Raw genomic sequence first — 7,553 nt, 5'->3', positions numbered from 1 at the left:
GAGAAAATCATTCCATCCCAGAAAAAAGTATGAAGCGTCATGAGCTTTCTAAAGGAAAAATAAATGATGGAGTCCTGCTGGGTTCTTATAATGATTTCTAACTACATTTCCACTATCATCTGAATAAATATTTTATGAGATGAAAGTAATTTATAAAATGGCATCATGTAGCATCATCAGAAGGAGTTTCAACACATCTTTGTGGACTGGTTTATTGCAACCTTTGCACTGAGAAAGAGCCAGATGAGTGAACTCTGTATGAGTAGTAAACAGCTGGAGAAGCCTAGAAATACCCTGTGGTCAGAGTGAGTAACAGGAAAAAAACACTTTGTCATAGAGAGAAATGCACATACTAAGGCAGAGGTGAACTGAGCACATTCACTGGCTTTCAGCAAATCCAGCAGAAATCAGGAATAACTCTCAAATTGACATTTAAACTCTTAAGAGAAGGAAGCTTATTAGTAAAAAATTAAAGCATCTTCTATGTGGAAAGGCAAAAACGAAAAACAAATTAATGGAAAGTTCTTCACATCATAACAGCAAAGAAGAGAAGCCAACTTAGAACACATATCTATTCTCTACATTTAAGTTATTCTTGCTTTTTCAGAGAGATGAATGCTACCATATATTTGGCAGGCCACTGCTGAGACCTGCAAAGGGCTTGCACATCTTCATCAATTCGCTAATTGGACATTAATTTTTAGACTAATCTTACTCCGACCTACAACTTCAGCTTTGACTGTATATTTTATCTTTGTTTAGTACTTGATTTTAAATGTAATTTGATGCATTGAGTGCAACTTTTCTAAATAACACTGTTCTAAGTCAATACTACAGATATTCTTTCATTAGGTTTTTTAAAATTAGAGCTAGTATAGAAGAAAACACAAATAAAAATTATCCTTAAAATCTCTGAGATACTTGCAGCAAATATAAACTTATTACTTACTTTCCTAAGGCTAAGATGCTCCAAAGTGTTTTGTATTTTTCTGCAGAGATGAAAATTGTTGACATTTTAGGAAATTTAGATTTAATAGAATTTATATTGACTCAAGTATTCATGCTACCAAGCATTTATGTGGTCATATTGATTTCTTTACCATTGCCTAGAAAACAAATGGCATCAATGTTTTCTTCCTTCAGAAGTTAACAGTATGAGTTACAGCTAATGCTTCCAAAATTCTACCATTATGACTTCTTTATAGGCTATTTGTTTCTTCATTCAATTTTCTCAAGCAGCAAAATACTTGTAAAAACTTGATTTCAAGGGTTAATAGTCTGATACTGAAGTTAAGCAGGGAAGATGAAAGTAACAGAAACTTTATTCAGAAGCGATGGTATTTGCTTATTTTATGAACATCTATAATGAAAGCAAAATTTCTCTTTAGGTTGTTTCTGTTACTGTAAATGCAAACTTATCCTCCAGCCTTTGAAAAACAGGGTGGTGATTCCTATAGATAATTTCTAGTTGGTAGCCTCATTCAATTTATGCTGTGTAAACTTCACCACACTCACACATTCAGACACCATGTTCCTGCTTGTGTGAGCTCTAAAATCACCGTCCACTTCTATTGCGGCAGTGTCCAGCCAGGCTGATGCCCGATGGGGTGCCGAGGCCAGGATAGCTCAGTGGAGGCTCGGCACAGCAGCCGAAGCAAGATATAGTGATTTTCAGCTCTTAGTGATTATCAGCTCTCAGTGATTTCATCTCTTTAGCTTGCTAGGCACCACAGCAGCAGACACAGGGGGAGAGAGGAGGAGGCCATGTGAGGTTCCGCTGGATTCTTTATGAGGGTCTTCTGCGAAGGTTCTCAGTGACAGCTCTTCTGCCAAACCAGGCAGAATCAGGGGGTTTTATACCCTACAGGGGTTTTGGAAATTGTCCAATAGTAAGGGCCAGGGGAAAGTGACCTTTAGGCTTACAGAGAGATAAGCAGGGTCCAAAAGATGGTAAGGCCCAGCCATGACTTGGCATTTCCTAGCTCAGGCTTCTGACCTCCAAGGAGGCCTTGCAGGCCCTGGCCCTGCTACACACTTCCATGGGCTTCAAGGGATTTGTGTGCATCATAGCAACAAATATTCACAGAATTAGGGAATAAGCTGAGTTGGAAGGGACCCACGAGGCCCATTGAGTCCAGATCCCTGCCCTGCACAGCAGCATTCCCAAGATGATGGGAAGTGTCATGTCATATCACCTGTGCATGCTCCTCCTCCACTTGGAAGCACTTTTTTCGACTGTTGGGACAAAATCCTGCCTTTAGGGATCTCTCCTTCCTCAACAAAACACTGCTGGAGTGACATCGCTCCCTCTTACATACATGCCATATATGCCATTTTCACAGGAGAAGCCATTCATTATTTATATGGAAAAAGCCTTCTCCATCCATTTGAGTAACTGTTTCAGCTGTCTCTGATGATTTATTAAGCATTGCAATGTTTCTCCTTTTCTTTGTTACTTTATCATAACAGGGTAGTAGCACTTTGAAGAGGACAGTTTCCACTCTGTTCCCAAGGGCAACACTGTTCCCAACAGAGCACTGTAACAGCAAAACTTTTGAATGTTTGACTTCTTTATTCACAGTTTCTTGAGTATGACCGTATTTTGCACCTCTAATTTCTAGGTGGCAGCATTGCCTGGGCTAAGCAGACCGTGTTAGGCCACAGCCTGAAGGGTGATCCCCACAGCAAGCACACCATAAGTACAATTCTGGACATGTCACACCTACCTCTGTTATGGCCATTGCATCCAGCTGCCTGCAGGGATCTCTGTCCTGTCTGTGACTGCCCCCGTCTTACTGCCTACGTGATGAAGAGTCCTGACAACATGATTATCCAGATTCAGGCTTATCTGGTTTCAAAGACATTACTGACTTTGGGAACTTAATAATTATGTCTGGCTTTCTTGCTGTGTGCAGCACTGATCACACAAAGATCTCTGTTCGGTGTCTTCCTCTGTTTTAGGAAGACCTAAAATAGGTGCTATTTTCTAAATGCAAACACGTGAACAGATGACTCAAAATCATAATTTTTGAAGCTCAGGCATGTTAGCCATGCAGATGTGGTAGCACCACAAACATCAAGCATTAAAAAACCAGCAGGTGTACAAAAGTAATTTGTGGACATAGAGTAAGCCCACAAATTCAGATGTCTGATCTAAACCCAGATGAGATTGCGTCATTCAGGATGCGCTTCTCAGGTCAGGAAAGATGCATATAGCAGCAGGGGAGTTAGCTGAGACACCTGTCTGTGGTTTCCAGGCCAGGTGCCATAGTATGAAGGACAGGTTAGACTCTTAGAACCCAGACAGGAATAGGTTTCTGTCCCATTCCAGGTGTTTGCTAGACTGATTTCTGTCCTACAAGGCTGTACCTTAAGGTTATTAATGTTTCTGATAAGCAATTTAAGAAGTCTGGTTTGCAGACAGCCACATTTTTTAGCACATCATCACCATCATGATTTTCTGAAGGTTCATGAGAGACCTCTTGGGGGTCACACTTAATCTTTCATTAACTCAGAGGTAAACTTCATCTTGCAGGCTGTTGAGCTCAAACATTTCCCAGAGCACTTTCTGCTTCAGTGAGTGTCCTAGGTCAAGCTCAGAGTTAGTGCTGATTATTATGACTATTACTTCCCAGTCACAGTTAGTCTTTTTCCATCTCAGTGAACTCATTTTGGATTTGGTTTTACAAATCAGGAGTGGTCTTGGCTGTGCTCAGTTGTTTGGTATGCCGTTCTGGGCTCTATTCAAATCAGGATTTGTGAATACGCTACTCAAAATAGCTCTGCACCTGTGACTTAAGAGGGTGGAAGAATGACTTTTATTTCCATCTTTGCAATAGTTTAACTTTACTGGTTTTCGTAGTATCAGTAGACTGAGTCAGATCAAGAACACGTGCCACATCCTCCTACAGGTAATATGATAGAAAATCATAACTATTCTTTGAATTAGAGACAAGGAAAAGCTCTGTCGAAGGTATTAACAAGTGTGATCACTGGAAGGCTTACTGTGATTTCCTGGAGTGTAAGAGGGACTGTCAAAAGAAGAGATATAGAGTATTCAGAAGAATGGGGTTTTTTTTCTATAAGGAGACCTTTACTTTTTGATTTCACTGTCAAAAAGATCAAGAAAAAGTGTATGTGCAGCAAAAACCATGTGCTAGGAACATCAGCCTCAGCAAACATCTGCTTTTACCGCTCCACTTAGGGTTAGGGTTCCAAAAGTCACAAAGCCTAGAGTTCCAGGGGCACTGGAGGGACTCTCTTGAATAGACTCCCTTCAGTAACCCATGGCATCTTGAGGTTCAGCAGGTGGGACCATCTTGTTTGACACAGGATTGATATTCTTGCTCCTTTGGAAGGGGACAGGAACACAGAAGGATGTATATGTCTGTATTCAGCTTTGTCAATGCAGGTAACCTATATGCAAAATATCTCTACACATGCTGGCTCTTTGTACACGAGAATTTTATCCTTGGTCACATTTGCATTTATCAGAAGCACTTTGTAAGAGATAAAAGGCAAAGCATTTGCAAAAGACCCAACTGAACTATCTCCAGGGTTTAGAATATGTACTACTCTCATTCATTTGAGCTTGAACTTTAGGTAGCTCCCTGTACACCTGTGTGGGTATGTTCCTAATCACAGCTTTGTGGGGTTTTTTTTAATTGATGCTGATTGTTTTACCTCTGAGTTAAGACTACTTATTTGGTTCAGTCAATCAAATTACAAAGAGCAATGAAGCAATTTTTAAGGTGTTCCAGTTCACTGTGAGTAAAAGCAGGACTTTCTGGGTTGTTTATTTTTCCAAAGTTCTGAAAAAGAACTTTGTTTAAATGAGATCTATTAAACTTTTTATCCAAGGTCTTAAAGAAATACAAATGTCTGATACTTTTCTTTCAGCCTATGACTGAAAATAACTGTGCTGTTCTTCATACCTTGAAAATTATGGATTTTATATAATCTTTTATAGTAAATAACAGAAATATTTTAGGAAACGAGTATGAAGAATCACTTACACAAGAGGTGCTTTATGGGGGAGGATGAGTAATTGTTGTTACACTGAAACTGCTATAGCATGAGGAATAACCTATAAACTCTGTCTGGAGGAACATGAATCATCACTCAAAACTCTCTTCCATAACACTCAGAACAATATCATTTCACTCTCAGCTTTCTCTTTGAAAGAGAACTCAGATAGATTCATATATAAGAAAAGGAGAAAATGGTATTTAAATTATTGTTGCCTAAGTATACATTTCTCTTCAAAATGTGAATCACTCTCAGCTTTCTCTTTGAAAGAGAACTCAGATAGATTCATATATCAGAAAAGGGAAAATGCTATTTAATTTATTGATGCCTAAGTATATATTTCTCTTCAAAATGTGAGTGAATTTCATAATCAGAAAGGAAGTGTCACAAATAAATGAGCTCTGTTTTATTTTCCTTTGGATACTTTCCTAGAAGTTTTTAAATAAGAGCAAGGAGGGCAGCAAAGCTAGCAGTCAGGCAGTCTTCCCATCCATGTGAACAGTGTCAGAGGCACTTACTGGCAAAGCAACAAGTATCAGGATTAGCAAAAGAGACACCTTACCATCAATCTTCTGCTGAGCTGAACAGCAAGACCAGTACCCCTAGATTGCACAAAGTGGAAAAACCTAGTGGCCTGCACCTGAGTTTTAACCTGGCTGGCAGAATACAGATTCAACAACAGATTCAACAGATCAGTAGACAAAACATATTGTAAATATGAGAGACATAAAACTGTACAGTATCAGAAAAAAAGCATCCCAATCTAATCCTAAACCAATTGGTTAAACCTAAAAATCCCTCTTACGACTTGCAAGGTGGTTGGTCAGGTTACACAAGACACAGATTTGTTCCTGCAGTAAGGACAAAAAACACAAACTGCACCTTTCTCAGTTCTACATCTGGATTTCAAAACATAAGTCTGACAGCACCTTTTAGTGCTTTCAAGCACTTTTTCTTTAAGTTCCTCTAAAAGTACACTGCTACTGTTCTGTTGAAAGAATGCAATGGCAAAAATTTTTTAAATGTTTTCTGAGCAACAGTGTAGGTTTATCTTTTCCACGTATAATTTAAAAATTGTCCAAGGCAGCCTACCTGCATCTTAAATTACAACAATTAAAAAATTTCCATAGAAAGATCAGTTATGCTACGGCTGGACTGGATTGTGGCCACATGTCTGAAGTTTCCAGTTCCTTTTAGTTCTTATGTTGCTCTTATTGAATACATTTGGCAATGTCTGCTGCTATATGCATTGAAATGACTCTTTCATTTACACTCCTGAGTTAAACTATTTACAGAGTAAAGTATAGACCCTTGATTTTCTAAGATCATCTCTCTATTTGCTGTCAGGGGGAAAAGTCTCAGAAAAGTTCTTGTCTTCACTGATAGCAGGCCCAGATCCAGTGGGATACATCTAGGATGTGATGATCTTGACTGAAACTATTTTGTCCAAACAGGGCTTTTCCTATTGCTTGCAGACAATAAATATGGTCTGTAGAAATGTCTGTGCAGTCCATCTACCTCACTCTTCACCTGCTAACACACCCAGCAAGTCATCACCCAAGCACAGCCAACATATCACCATCAATTGGCAGAAACACAAGGCCAGACTCTGCCAGCCCCAGTCAGGCAAATTTCCAAAGAAATTGCCAACAGCAGCTGAGACTGACAAAGGAGCTTGGGATTACAGGTAGTGTTGGAGCCAAAAGCTGGGTGTGCACTGCGCCACAAAAGAAACATATTTCTCAGAAATTTGAACAGTACTGAGAATGAGAGAGAGATTGCTGAAAAGCACAACTATGACTTGATTTCAACGGCTGCCCTTGTGATCAGGGAAAGAAAATAAAAAAGCACACTTGCAGTCCCAGATTGATGCAATCAAGCTGGTTAACACTCCCCACCCTATCAAACACAGATTTGTTTTCCTGCTGGGCTTCTGGGGCTAAGGATGTCAGGTGACAAAAATCCCTCAAGTAAGTTGCCAGTAAGTTCCTTGGAGAAGTAAACTGCTCCTGAACATCTGTCATATAGCATCTTATCAGGAAAGATTATCATCCCTTTCTCACACTTATTTGACAAAGGCAGAAGCATATCCCAACACCATTTCAACACCCAGATAAAAAGGACAATAAATCAAAATGTCAAGGATTGGATTTTTTTCCATTTATGATACATAATCCTAAATGTTCTTCTGACTTTTTCCATTGTATAACTGAATTAACTTCTTGAACTATTTTTTGTAATAAAGAATAAATTCTTCATGCTATTCATTCTTTTAGCCACCTTGTACAGCAGCTAAATTCTACTCCTAACTACTCTTGTGTACAATCAATCTGGAGTAAATCTGTGGAAGTTAAAGGCTATATGCAAATTTGCTGTAATGTAAATAAGACATCCTGTCCTGCTAAAATGAAGTTCTTTTATCATTAATTTCTTATGTATAGCTTTTATTTTTGACAAAAAAAAAGAGAGATGGAGAGGACAAAGATCAAACTACAATGGAAACAAAGCTCCACTGTCATGGGTGA

The sequence above is a fragment of the Passer montanus genome, unplaced genomic scaffold (assembly GCF_014805655.1).
Source record: "Passer montanus isolate IOZ18808 unplaced genomic scaffold, ASM1480565v1 scaffold2, whole genome shotgun sequence".
Taxonomy (NCBI): Eukaryota; Metazoa; Chordata; class Aves; order Passeriformes; family Passeridae; genus Passer; species Passer montanus.
Note: the sequence above shows the minus strand (reverse complement) of the source record.